This window comes from Hibiscus syriacus, unplaced genomic scaffold (genome assembly GCF_006381635.1).
Source record: "Hibiscus syriacus cultivar Baekdansim isolate YM2019G1 unplaced genomic scaffold, ASM638163v2 tig00110413_pilon, whole genome shotgun sequence".
NCBI lineage: Eukaryota > Viridiplantae > Streptophyta > Magnoliopsida > Malvales > Malvaceae > Hibiscus > Hibiscus syriacus.
The window spans coordinates 274,878-289,951 of record NW_024062728.1 but is presented as its reverse complement, the minus strand read 5'-3'; the positions used below and the strand labels follow the sequence as shown (position 1 = coordinate 289,951).

Below are 15,074 nucleotides of genomic sequence, written 5' to 3'. Positions count from 1 at the left end.
ACACATGAAAAGGAGACACGATTAGTGAATCGTGTTTTAGGAGGATCAGAGGGTAAGGCGCGGTTGGTGGAAAGTGTCTTAACTGAAAACCGTTTGATCAATGATACCCCTAGAAGGTCATCCCCAGGGGTGCGCCTTACCCGGGTTTTCTGACAACCTTGGAAGGCGCATCCCATGGGGCGCGCCTTCCTCTTCTCGCCCCGAGCTCCCGCCTCAACCGACTACCTATATAAACTGCCTTCCCCAACTCAAATAAATCACACATAAATATCTCTCCTTTCTATCTATTTTCAATCTAGTAAGGTATAATTGTTTTTATAATTTATTTTTTATTCATTAAATTTTTTATTATTTAAGTAATTAATTATTTTATTTTAGTATTTATTTATTTTTATTTATTATTTGATTATTTAATTGTAAACTTATTTAGTTAGTTAATATTTATTAATTGCAGTTAAAAATGAAATGTGCGTTGTTGCGATTGGATGCTGATCATATTTCAAGTCATTTTGCTGATACGGTAAAAATAAAAAACTATATTCTTTTTAAATTTATGAATATTAAGAAATTGATTATATATTATTTAAATTATTAGAATTTATTTATTTGAATTTATTTAAATAATTTTAAAATAGTAGTTCAAATTTTAATGGTTAGAATTTATTTGTTAGGAAAATGACCGTATATTAGAAGTTTTTATTCGCAACAAGAAGATGAAAACACTAAGGCGTATCTGGCCATATTTGTCTATGGATAGATTTGGTTACTTAGAAAAAAATTAAAGGAGGTTGTAAACTTGAACTCGCCTTGATTTCTGCACTAATTGAGAGATTAAGGCCAAGACACACACGTTCCATCTATCATGTGATGAGTGTACCATTACGCTAAAGGATGTTTCATTGCAACTGGGGCTCCCGGTCGATGAAATTGCCATTTGTGATATAGATGATGATTGGGGGGGCTTTATGCATGGAGTATCTTGGAAGTTTCCCGCCTAGTTTCAACAGTGGTCGAATAACATTAGGGTGGCTAAAAAGTGAGTTTAAAGAGTTGCACGAAAATTGTTCGAAGGACGAGGCAAAAGCATTTGCCCGTGCATATATACTACAACTTATTGGAGGTATATTGATGTCTGACAAATCTCGAAACCAGATCCATTGTATGTGTTGAGGCACCTGATCAATTTGAAGTAGCCGACACATTGAGTTGGGGTCTACAGTGTTAGTATTTTTGTTTATAGAAATGTGTCGGACTACGAATTATAAGAAGACTGCTATTGGCGGTTGTCTCATGCTTCTCCAATCGTGGGCATGGTACTGCATGCTTTTTTTTTGTTCCCGATCGTGCATGAGTCATATGTTTTTCCATTACTTTCAAGGTATCAATAGTAAATTTATTTTTAAATAATGTTTTCGATTATTATAAAATGACATATATATATATATATATATATTATATTTATTTATTTATATTAAATATGTGGTCAAGTAATAGGAAAAATCATCGTGATAACTCACAAAAATTACAAGATATCTTATTACTCATTGATCAAAAAACTGGTGTAGAAGTACGCTTTTTTAATTTTAATCTTTTATTTAATTGTATTTATATAATTTGAATCCCAATTTAATTTTGATAAGAAATCTATAATTTTGTTTTAGTTCAATTGGTAGCCATATTTGGATGACGAATTGAGGGTTTGCATCCCACCTAACTTGAGTGGGATATTGGATGTATGGGTGGCAGTTGTGCCTCTTATTTCTTATGATATTGTTGAGTGGCATTCGACTGATCGTGTGCTTCGTCAATTTAGGTTTACACAATTTATTCTAGAAGCACCAAGGAATCTTGACAATGTGCATAACATTGATAAACGGGGCAAAAAAGAGGTGAATTGGTTGGTGAAGCATAGTGAGTGGTTGGCGATGTGGGGGAACCGACATCAATGCTTGCCTCATTGACAATATATAAAAAAAACTGGTTTGTTGGTTTTAGATGGTTATATTGAATGGTTCAATGCAAACAGAAATATATTCTTACATTCAATGAAAACACGAGGGGTGACAATTCATCGTCGCCGACAAAAATATTTGACATCATAATATCATCGTCCCCCCCACTACTGGATGAAGAGCAGGCGCTTGGGTCATCCTTAGCTATGCCACCGGAACTATCACACCAGCAACCAGCGATAAGGTTTACATCCCTAGCTCTCTAATTCATATGGGGACACCACTTAACTTTCAGATGCCACCGCAGTCGGTTCAGATGCCACATCCGCAAGTTTAGATGCCATTTATGTTAGTTCAGATGCCACCACCATTTGGTTATGCATAGAGCCCGCAGGATTTTATGACACCCATTGGCGGATATTTTTAGACTATGCTTAAAAATCCAACATTTAGTTCATACGTGAATTATGTTATGGGTGGTCCTCCACCACAAACACCTCAACCGCAGTATGCGTCACAGACATCAATGTCTAATTTTTTACAATTTTTGCAGTTCTCAGCGAGTGGTAGGATCGTCAGCCATACACCTTAAGTGTCCTTATTTTACAGCGGTCATATATCGTCATTCAGCTCTTATCGAGACAATGTTTTTTAGAGTGATGATGATGATGAGGACAACATGGATGAGGATGATGATGATGATAATGAGGATGAGGAGAATTAGGATGACGATGATGAGGACGACGAGGAGCAGCTTATAAGAAGAAACCCTTCTATAATTAGACGACCACCACTATAATACCCAAATCTTGGGTTAGTAGTTCGGGCCAACCCGAAACCTAAAGTTACGTTTAAAAGACCTATAAGATAGTTGGATCAAGTTTAGGGTTGATGGGTTGTAGTCAAGCCCAAAAGAGTTATAGAAGGGTGATGAGTAATTGATGAAAATAAAGTGAGGGATTAAAAATGTAGTTTGTCTATAGTTAAAATTAAGAGTTGAAAACCACTTTATTTTAAGAGTTTCTCACGTGAAAGCCATCCCTCATTTCTTACCAAACACTCATCTTCTTTTTTTTTCTTCTTCATTCTCTTTTTCTTCATCATCTCTAAGTGAAATTCTAAGGATTCAAGTCTAGTTCCTTTGCCAAGGTAAGAATATTTCTTTCCATCTTTCAAGCTTGAGTTTAAGCTCCACTTCTCTAGTTTTAGCCATAGTTTTCAAAAAAAGGGTTTTTATGGGAGTTTAGAAAATGGAGGATTCTAGTTTGAGATTAGGAAAAAATAAAGTTTAAGTGATGTTTTTAGACTCTTGGAAGTATCCTAAATAAGCTAGTAACATCAGTTATTTATGCATCAATGAAAGAAGTTGGAGAATGTTCCAAGGCAAAGGGAAAAGAAAAGTTGGCCTTTTGGTATTTGCATTCAAGGGAACACATTTATATAAGAAGAAACCAGCAGTAACATAAAAAGAGGGGGAGAAGTTCAAGTTCAAGGCTCGTTTGGTAGCAAAGGGTTTTTCACAGCAGAAAGGAGTTGATTATGATGAAATTTTTTCTCCTGTGGTCAGGCACACTTCAATCCGAGCAGTACTTGCATTGGTGGCCAGTTGGGATTTGCATTTAGAGCAGATGGATGTTAAAACTGCTTTTTTGCATGGTGATTTAGAGGAGCAGATCTACATGCGGCAACCTGAAGGTTTCACTCAACCTGGAAACGAGCATTTAGTTTGCAGATTGAAGAAATCTTTGTACGGGTTGAAACGTCTCGAGACAGTGGTATAAACGATTTGACTCCTATATGATCAAGATTGGCTACAACGATGTGAGTATGATTGTTGTGTCTTTGTTAATAGCCTTGATGATGGTTCTTTTATTTTTCTATTACTGTATGTTGATGATATGTTGATTGCTACGAAGAACATGGATGATGTTATCGGTTTGAAAACTTTATTGAGTCAGGAATTTGATATGAAGATTTAGGTGCTGCAAAGAAAATTCTTGGAATGGAAATTTGCAGGGACAGAGACTCAAGGAGACTGTGGCTATCTCAACGGGGTTATGTTGAAAAAAATGCTAGAAAGGTTTGCGATGAGCAGCGCAAAACCAGTTAGCACTCCATTGGCGAACCACTTTAAGCTTTCATCAGAACAGTGCCCTAAGATAGATAAGGAAGCTGAAGATATGGCAAAGGTTCCGTATTCTAATGCTGTTGGCTGCTTGATGTATGCAATGGTATGTACTCGTCCTGATTTAGCTCATGCTGTTAGTCAAGTTTGTAAGTACATGTCTAAACCTGGTAAGCAACATTGGGAAGCAATCAATTGGATCTTTCGATACTTAAAGGGTACTGTGGGACATGGAATTGTTTTTGGTAGTCAACGAGATAATCCTTTGGTTGTAGGATATGTGGATTTAGACTATGCAGGTGACTTGGATAATAGAAGATCTACGACAAGGTATGTTTTTACTCTTGGTGGAGGACCTATTTGTTATAAGTCTACTGTTCAATCTGTAGTGGCACTATCTACAACTGAAGCTGAGTACATGGCAGTGGCTGAAGCTGCAAAAGAAGCTTTATGGCTCACTGGTTTAGTGAAGGAGTTGGGTGTTCAGCAAGGTGGAGTTCAGCTGCTTTGCGACAATCAAAGTGCTATTCACTTAGCTAAGAATCAGGTATATCGTGCTAGAACTAAGCACATTGATGTACGTTTTCACAAGATCAGAGAGTTGGTTGCATCTGAAGAGATTTTGTTTTAGAAGGTACACACTGATGAGAATGCCGCTGATATGTTCACCAAGCCAGTTACGACAGACAAGTACAAGCATTGCTTGTACTTGTTGAATGTTTCAAGTTGTTAAAGAACTAAGGTAACCCAACCCACATTGAATGTTTCTTAAGGGGCAGGATATTCGCCAAGGTGGAGATTTGTAAGGTATGGCTCATAAATATACCGGTAAAGAGGACAGGGGATGGAGCGGAGTGAGCGAAGCCTAGGCACCGAGGACGTAAGCACATTGCCGAACCTCGTTAAAATTCTTGTGTTCTTTCTTTTACTTTGCCCGATTTATCAACAGTTTCTCTAGGAATTACATAATTATAGCATATTTTTCAAGTTTAAGACTATGTATCATGATTGTTTGACCTGTGTAAAATTTGAAGAAGCCCGAGTATGTTTCTAATCGATCATCTGAATAAATTCTTCATATGCATGCCCCATGGAATATTAGCTACTTAATATGTACAAGTGCTTAGAAGAAAAGTTTTGAAACAAAAATTTTTACAACGTAGGTTCATTAAATTGATTCTACTGTTGTATGACCTCTTGGCTAAATTAGCTTAAAATGATTTAAGTTGGTGAAAATCATTTTCTTTTAACTTGGCTGTGAGCTTAATGTTTCTCTTCAAATCGGATGTTTTTCCCCAGACTTTTGTCTATGATGAAGGAAAATTGGAGGCCTTGCCATTCATACAAACTCTTAGATAGTTTCCTCGGGAGGAGCTTGTTGCTAAAGTTGTTATGGTGAGATTTGATTCTACCATTTTGCTGGGAGAAAATCTGGATTTGCGTTCTCAGTCTGCTTCAAAAGCAATTTACACCATTAAGTATTTACAGGAATGTGGGGCTAAATTAATTCTCGTTAGTGGATGGAGTAGGAAAATCAATTTCAAACTTCAGGCTGCACAAACTGTTGCAGGTATTTTAAGACACTCCATTATTTTAGTTTTAGCTCTTGATGGTTTTTGTTTGCATCAAGAAGCTTTTACTGGTGAGTGCTAGCTGTAAAAGCCTACACTTATTTTGTTAACATGGGGAATACTGGCATAGTTGAGTGGTCATATCTGAAAATGAAAATACAACATTTCATTATCCTTGTTTGGAATTCTTGTATACCTATTAATAGAGAGTTTTGGATCATAGATAATAAATATTGAGGTATGATTCAATCTTTATCCAGTCTTAATACCATTAGTTTGAGGATTACTCTGTAGTTAATGTATTATTGTCTATGCATTTCAGATATCTTTTCATCTGTTCTCAAACACAAAGTTATTGATTTAAGATGTATTTCTTGCAACATGCGACTGGAGAGGGAAGACCTGCAGAAAGCAGACATCCTTCTCCTGGACAATCTTTCTGAAAATAAAGAGGAGTTGCCAACTGTTCAAAGTTTGCTGAACTTTTATCATCAGGAGTTGATATTCTTGTTAATGACTCGTTGGTCAGTCTCATAAAATTCTTGCATCAACAGTCCGTGTTGCTCATTTCTGCTATGCCTCAATGGCTGGTTTTTCCTTTGAAGAAAGCCTTCGTCAGCTAAAGAAGATTGCAAAAACTAAGAAAAAAACCATATATTGCAATTGTATGGATTTCTATCTTGTAATTATAGGACAAATATTTCTACTGATTTCTGTTCTTCACTCGTCAGTAACTTGCTGATGCAGATTCGAGGGGGCAATCTCAAAAACAAGGCAGCTGCTTTACAATTTTTAGCATCTATATGTGATGCATTGGTCTTTGTTGGACAAATGTCCTTTCAGATAATGCGTGCTTTAGGACATATTATTCCAATTAATCTAGTGGAACGTGATGCACATAAAGCAGCTTTAGACATTGTTCAGTTTTCACATGATAAAAATGTTCTCATGTCATGCTCAACAGATTTTTGGTGTATGAATGAGGGTTTTCCTAAGCAAGTGGAGGTTTTTCCTGCTTATTAAGTTCCTGATGGTAGGATTGCATCCATTTTGATATACATTGTCGTTTTTCTCTCTCTTGAAGCAAGGTTAGAAGGAGATGGGTAAAGACTCCAGGCCCACTCAAACCATAGTTTTTGTCAAGAGCCTTCCATTCCGGTTATTTCTTTGTGCATCTAAAAACGTACTTACCCTGAATTTTGAAGTTATGAACCAATCTATTAGCTGTACATTTGCAAAGCAGTGACCATAATTTTGAATCATTTCTCCATCTCATTTATGTTTATGATGGAAATGAAAATGCTTCTACTCTGCATCTATGATTCATAAACCTTTGTACGGTGTGTTTGATTATAGCAAAGTAGATATATAGTTTTGAGTTTTACTGTTTGAGTTTCTAATTTTATAATAAAAGGGTAAAATACACAAATGGTCCCCCGACTATAAGGTATTACTTTGTTGAGTCTTTCGACTTTTAAAAGTTACAAAATGATCCATCGATTATAGGGTGTTGTTTTGTTGAGTCCTTGACTATTAAAAGTTATAAAACGGCCAGCCGACTCTTCATATGTTCCAAATTCGTCATTTTCTGTTAAAAATTTGACGGTAGTCTAGGATGAACGTTACTCTGTTGTCCAAGATATGATAAAATCTGATCCCAGAGATTTTGGGATACTATTTTATTATATCTCGAACAACAGGTTAACTTCCAGACCGTCAATTTTTTAACGGAAAGGGACGAGTTTGGAACATATGAATAGTCAGGTGACCCTTTTATAACTTTTAATAGTCAAATGACTCAATAAAGCAACACACTATAGTCAGGAGGCCATTTTGTAAATTTTAATAGTCGGGGGACTAAACAGAGAAACATCATATAGTCGGAGGACTATCTATGTACTTTAACCATGATAAAATTGCTTTATTAATAATGATTCTTCTCTTTTAAAGTTGTTGGGATTTTCGGAAGCTCGAATCGACAACCGAATATGTTTGCAAAGAGGGGTCGGAACGGTTTTTTTGTTTAGGGAGTAAGGAGATTGAAAGATAAAAATTTGCACAGCGATTTATAGTGGTTCGACTTCTCAACCAAGTCTACATCCACTACCTTAGCTCCTTACCAAGGATTTTCCAACAAATTCACTAATTTGTTCTTTCTTTTTCAAGGACAAAGCGATAACCTTTACAACTCCCTAGTTTTTCAATGGCTAAACTAGAACTTTTCCCTAACTTTTACCCGGGCTTAGCTAGAACCTTTCCCCTTTACAAAGGATAAGAAACGTAAACAAGAAAACCTCTCTAAGGTAGGTGTTTATAAGATTGAGCTTACAAGAACAAAAAATTTACAAGAGAAAGATGAAATAAGAATGAAAACTCTTCTCTTGTGTTTGATTGCTTTGATAGTTGTTCTCTTACTTCTTCAAGTGTCCTCAGCTTGTATTTATAGCTTGAAATGAGTTTGAAGTCGTATATAGTCATTGGCGATGTTTTGGAGCCGTTTGGGGATGATTTTTCTTCTCAAAAAGGCTGCCCATAACATTTAGTATCGGTATCCCATCAATGGGTATCGATACCCTTCATAATATTTGAATTTTATGACCGTTGGGCTATATAAACAGTAACGTATCGGTACCCCTATAGCAGGTATCGATACTCCGGTAACATTATGGAATTTTGAGCATAAGATACTGTTCATTACTGTTCAAACAGTATCGGTGTTGTTCAAACAGTATTTATTACTATTTATACAGTAAATTACTATTCATAAAACATTTTTGTGCTCAATTCCAAATTAAATGTACTTTGAATTATTTTGAAACCTTTTTAAAACTTTGAATAAATTCAATTTAAGTCTAAAAATATTTTTCCTTTAAATTTGTTATATCAAAACATAATTCAACAAAAGTACTCATACAGATTTTTGGTTTAGGTTGGGGTCCTGATGATCTTGGACCCAGGTCATTGGAAGAAATATACTCTCTGGTAACAAAATCCCAGTCGACAAGTACCTATAACTTTTGGTCGAACGTAGGTCCTCCATACGAAATTGTTGTTTACCATCCATAATATGGTGATAAAATCATATTGGCAAGAAAATCATTGATTTTTAGCATTCCACACTTAAGACATTCATTACTTGAAAATTTTGTGACACATTGGTGAAATTTGTCTACCTAGTCGCATATGATCCATGATCTTGCAGACAAATCAATCACTTTATATTCCTGATTATAAGATCTGAAGTATGTTGAATTTTATATTTGACAACCTTAGTTTGATGTTAATTTATGTAGTGATTGTTTCTCTGGTTATTAGTCATTAAATTCTTTTTTAATTGATTTAACATTAATGAAGTAAAACAAGCATATATGAAGAATTTTCAATCCCTATTTTGTGTGTGTGTGTGGTGGGGTTGGGGGAGGGGACTATTTTATGTGGCTGTGTCATTTTTGTATTAGAATTTTCTTTGTAGTAATCGTTTCAATCAGCTCAATGCTAATTACGGTGATTATCATGTTCCAACTTACCCGATGTATTTTCTCAATATATTACAGAAATTATATGGATTGGTCCAGGAAATTCAGTTCCTCCAGCCCATGCACAGGTGGAGCTTCTAAATTGGCTCAGATGCTTTACAAACAGAGTCAATGTGAATGCGAGATAACAATTGTTGGAAGTACAGCATGTGAAGTAATAAAAAATGAAGCAAGCTCCTTATCTTCTTTTACCATGCTAGAAAATGCTTCAGTTGTATGGAAGTTTCCCAAAGAACAAAAGCTGCCTGGAGTGATGGCCTTGGATAGAGTATGCCAACTTCATATGCAAAGTACATTCCTTTTAGTTTTTTGCATCATATGCTTATAATTTTCACTTTCAATTCCAAAGGCCACAGAGAAATGTGCTTGACATAAATAATGAGATACTAAAAGTAGTATCAATACAATATTCCATTCGTTCCGGGGCTTATGCGTTATTTAATGATGCATAAGATGCTAAGGATTGGACCTAATGGTTAGAATTCAAAGAAACAAGAGTTGCAAATTTTAGGAGTTTGCTAAAAGTGGATACTCCCTGTGCAGGCATACCCATTTTCAATTGATTGGAATGTTGCCTACCATGATCCATCCCATCCTTTGGTTGTTGATATTGGAAGCGGTACTTCTCATAGTTTCCTTAAACAAATTATTCATATTATAGTTCCAAAAGAAATATCAAAACCGGATACTGCTTTTTTGAGGGACTGGGAAGTTTTCTAGTGATCTATATTTTATTTACCATTTTACACAATTTGTAGTTTAATGGCTGGCTTAGTTGAATGATTTTGTTCCTTGAGCCTTGTTTTTCTCTTTATAATAAATTGTTGCATCTGGATTGTCGCATGGCAGGCAATGGACTCTTTACCATTGGAATGGCCCAAAGCAGGAAGGATCTGAATTTTCTTGGTTTGGAGATTAATGGAAAGGTCTGTTTTATTATTTTCTGGGTTTGGAGATTATTATTTCAGCGATCTATTGTTCTGTCTTAATATTGTGCTACTTTGCAGCTTGTGAGGCGGTGTCTGGATGCAGTTAATCAATCTGGTATAATGAACACGTAAGAGCTCTTGCATGTAGAACGAAAAATATGTACTATGATAAAGACTAATCGAATTATTATATCAATTTTAATCTGACTTCAGTACTATGATGAAGATTAATTGAATATAAATTTTGACATGACTTCAGTATCATCACCATGGTGCTTTGGTCATCTGTGTTAGGTACTTTATCGATACAAATGCAACATCGACGTTCCGTTCCATTGTTTCCAGTTACCCAGGAGATTTGGTTCTTGTTTCAATACAGGTAGACAAGGATGTTTGCTGAGTTCTTGTTATGATATTCTCTTGTTTTTATGGCCATGTTTTTTTTTGGTCATAGCTTTTATGGCAATATGAAATAGGCTTTGTTCCCCTCCTTTATGCTACTATATAATTTCAAAATTTAAGCATAATAACATTTTCCTTATAGTGCCAAAACCCGGATTTTAACAATCAAGAAAATAGGTGGAGCATGCTGTAAAGGTCTTTAATTGAAGCAGTGGCTGATCTTCTTGCACATAAGGGAAAGGTAACATTTTTTTGGGGTATTTTGCAGTAGATGAACTCTATAGCTTTCATATTCTGTGCCCTTGTTGATTATAACAAAACATATAGTTGTATCTTATATCAGAGTGAATGGAACTTCTGAATTGCAGTGATTTCGTACTCGATAATCAAATGAAAATAAATGCAATTTAGACAAGGTCATGCTCAGTTATAACTAAGCCAACAACGAGAGTCGTATGTTTGATTTATCGGCTTTGTGGTTCTCAGGTCTTTCTGCAATCTGATGTCAAAGCAGTTGCCATGAGAATGAAAGAACAGTTTTTGCAATACGGGAAGGACAAACTTCGTCTTTCGCATGATTGTCACGGTGTAAAAATCAATGGAAATAACATGGCTTGAGGAGAACCCATTTGGGATTCGTACAGACTGGGAGCAACATGTTATAGATCGAGGTGCTCCTATGTACAGAATAATGCTTTCCAAATCAACTGGTTCTTGAACAAGTTCTTGGCATTTGCTGGTTTTGACCTTTATCTGAGACTATCTGCATGCTGCTTGAAGATGTTTCGGGGAGGAACTTGGTGCCGGTATGGCCCTGGTCTTACCCCATCATGGAATTAGGTTTTCTTATGCTTCCTTATATTGTGCAACAAGCTTCATTTTTATGTTCCCAAGTTCATCAGGAAATCAGATGAGATGCAGATACATGGTATCACACTTGCATGAAATTTATTTTTGCCGGAAACTAGAAGTAACTGCTGTATACATGAGTTTTTTTCTTAATTTATTAAGAAAACAATTTTGCCCATGAACTTAAAAAAATAATTTTTTCTCTCAAATTCAACCAAAAAATCCAATTAGTTTATATGTCACATCAGTAACCATTATAGACCGTCATGTGGACATCATTAAATGTCAAGTCAACATCGTAATGATCAATAATAGAAACCATTAATCAAAAGATTACATATTTTTTTTTAAGTTTGAGTGTTGCATTGAGTGTAAAAATAGTTTGAGGATTACATTAATTTTTTTTTTTGAAAAGTTTGAGGGCCTAAGATATCATTAAACCTTCATTTTAATTAAACTAATTAAATTAAAAAAAATTATTAATCAATTAACGATGAATTATTTTTTTATACTTAACTATTAAATTGAAACGTTATAACTTTAAAAAATGTTTTTCAAACTAAAATGTATAGAAAAATGTTATTAGAGATAATTAAAGAATTCATCCTTGAACCCAAAGTTTTAAGCATTGTAATATATTTATTGTAAAAAAGGGATAACTGTACAAAATATCCCTTAATAATGACCTTCATTTTAAATATGATCCCTATACTTTAAAATATCCATAAATAATGACCCCCATTTTGAAGAAGATAACTGGATCTGGTACCCTGAATCAGATACAGGAAGCTTACGCCTCACTGGCTAAAACGAGACCGCTGAATCAAAGTTTTTGTTTCTTCGAGTGCAGATTTCACAAATATAATCCAATCATGGTTTTCAGAACCGGATCGGTTAGTGAACCGATTATGCTATTGGTTTACTAGTTCAATCGGTCAAATCAGTCCGACCGATCGGAAGAACCGGATGACGTCATAATTATTTAAAAAATTAAATAAAAATACCAAAAATATTTAATAAAAAATAATTTTTTATATCACAAGTCATATTCAAAGCAAGTCATAACATATATAAGTTAAAAACCATAAAATCAAGTGAAACAAAATAATTTAAATTAACTACAACATAATATTTAAGGTAAAACATATTAAATAATAAATATAATTATATAACTATAATAAAAAAATAAATTTGGGGTTAAAAAAATCATAACAAAATTATATAATTATTCTTTCACTTCAATCAAGTTCGAATTTTAGGCTTCAATCGAGTTTCTAATTTTTTTTGAGTTCAAGCCTTTTTGAGTTCAAGTTTCAATATTATATTTCGAGTTTGAGTTAAACTTGATAATTTTTAGCTTGTGAGTTTGAGTTGAGTTGAGCTTACTTTTAAAGTTTTCAAATTCGAGTCGAGCTCAGCAATACTCGAGTTCGACTTGGCTCGTTTAACAAACGACGTTGTTTGGTTTAATTTAAAAAAAAAAAAAAAAAAATTCCGGTTTTTCCCGGTTTTCAGCCGGTCCGGTTCGAACGGTTCAGCGGTTCTGGCCGGTTTACTAATAACGGTTCAACCGGTTTAGATTGAACCGGACTAAACAACGATTCTTGGTTGAACCGATTGAACCGGCCGGTCCGGTCCGGTTTTCAAAACAGAGAATCCAACTCAGCATATGTTAAGTTCATTATTGATATACGATAAGAAAGAAAAGCCTGCATGGATTTAGAAGCCATATAATTCAATCACCGGTCATTAACATGACTTTCTTCCCCGATGCCGCACCAACCGTAGAGAGATGCAACGAATAAGCATCTCAGGACCATAGCCATGCTCAGCAAGCATAAAACATCAGGACCATCCATTGCATGTGAGTTCAGCCACGATTTCTTTGACCTGATAAGTATGCTCAACTATTGGCCCTAGGTTGCATGAAGGCTACCAACAAGTGAGCTATAAACTCTTTGATCAGGCACATGGCCCAAACTGACCATCTCATTGTAAAGTCTAAAAGCTTCATCTGATCTCCCTTTCTTAGACAACCCCGTAAACATGGGCATTCGGAACAAGGCCTTTCTCGGTCAACTCATCAAACAGAGCAATGGCTTTCTTAAGACTCCCTCTCCTACAGTGCCAATGTATCATCGAGGTGTAAAGATGAACATCTATCTCCACCATTCTCTCACGCATTTCATCAAACAGCTTCTCAACTTCATCATGCTTGCCAATCTTTCCAACATACTCAATCAAAACAGTATAAGTAGCAGTATCATAAGCCACTCCCTCCTCCATCAGCCTCAAAACCTCATACACAACCCCAAAATCCTTCCTTTTAACGTATGCATTTAAAATTGTATTATAAGTAATAACAATAGGTTTAACCCCTTTACTAGACATTTCACTCATCAGCTCTCTACCTTTCTCAACTTCCCCTCTTCTGCATAATCCATCAATCACAATTGTCATAGAACAAACACCAACTTCCACACCAGACTTAACCATTCTTCTAAAAATGGCCAAGAAGGAATCACCTTCATCAAACTTCTTCAATGCAACCAAATACAAAATACAAGACCTTTCATCAATCTTAAAACCCATTTTCATCATATAATCAAAAACCCGATTTGCCTCTTCAAACCCTTTGTTTTCTGCACAAACTCTAAAAAACAAGTCAGACAACTTTACAGGAAAGTTTGAGTCATCACAGTCAAAACCAGCAACAGAAAACATATCCTCAACCGAACATCTAAGACTATCATAAAATATAATAAACTTCAATACTTGTTTAATTTCTTCAAAATTTCCAGCTTTGTACAATCTGCCAAGGGAGGTTAAATGGGTTTGAAGATTGGGTTTCGGGGAAGGAAGGGAAAGGTTTGTTCTTAAAAATTTGAAGATTGGGTACGCGAATAAAGAGGGAGATTTGGGTTTGAAAGAATGAGGTTATTTGTGTTTGAGTTGAGATCAGAAATCAAAGATGGATTGGTTCTAAAGGGTTCGAGTCCAAATTTCATGAGGATTTCAGCGACTTTTGTTGCTGTTTTCTGGTTTGCTGATGATCTGGAAAGGGATTTTTCACATATTCCAACGAGTTTTTTAGTTGACATATTGTGCTGTTGATTACTAGCAAGTAGCAATGAAAAAGAAGGCTGGAAGCTTGGTTTTTAAGCCTCATTCCTAATTAGAACTCCAAACGACATCGTTTTACCTATTAAATTCTTTAATTTTATGTAATTTTGATTGACATAATAACAATTTAAGCCCTTACTGTTCACACATGATATCAATTTGATCATAATTCTTAAAAAAACCAACAAATATAACCCCTCTAGTTGATTAGAACTGGTATCAAATTAATGTAATGTGTAAACATTGAGGGCTATCTTTATTATTTTCAATCAAAATCATGTAAAATTAACAGAAAATTTAATATCTTGATTAGTAGTGCTTAATTGCTTACTTTTAAAATCAATATAGACTGAATTGCTCCTATTTTAGAGAGGGACCAATATTTTCAATTTGAAAATCGAGAGGGACCTAATAGATCCTTTTACCTTAATAAAGCCAAACGTTTTTGGGCTTCTTTTTAATTTATTATTATTTTTTCAATAAAATAATTTGGTTTTGCTTAAAATATAAGAAAGAACTTGTGACTAGGGATTCATTCTCATCAAATGTGTCCTGAACTTCAAACATGCAATTTAACAGAAGGGTGA

At 35.0% G+C, this 15,074-nt stretch overlaps 2 pseudogenes; one reads left to right on the top strand and one right to left on the bottom strand.

The window, feature by feature from the left end:
- Window positions 1-5,343: 5,343 nt before the first annotated feature.
- LOC120124108 lies at window positions 5,344-10,566 on the top strand (annotated as a pseudogene).
- Window positions 10,567-13,274: 2,708 nt separating this feature from the next.
- LOC120124099 lies at window positions 13,275-14,465 on the bottom strand (annotated as a pseudogene).
- Window positions 14,466-15,074: the final 609 nt, after the last annotated feature.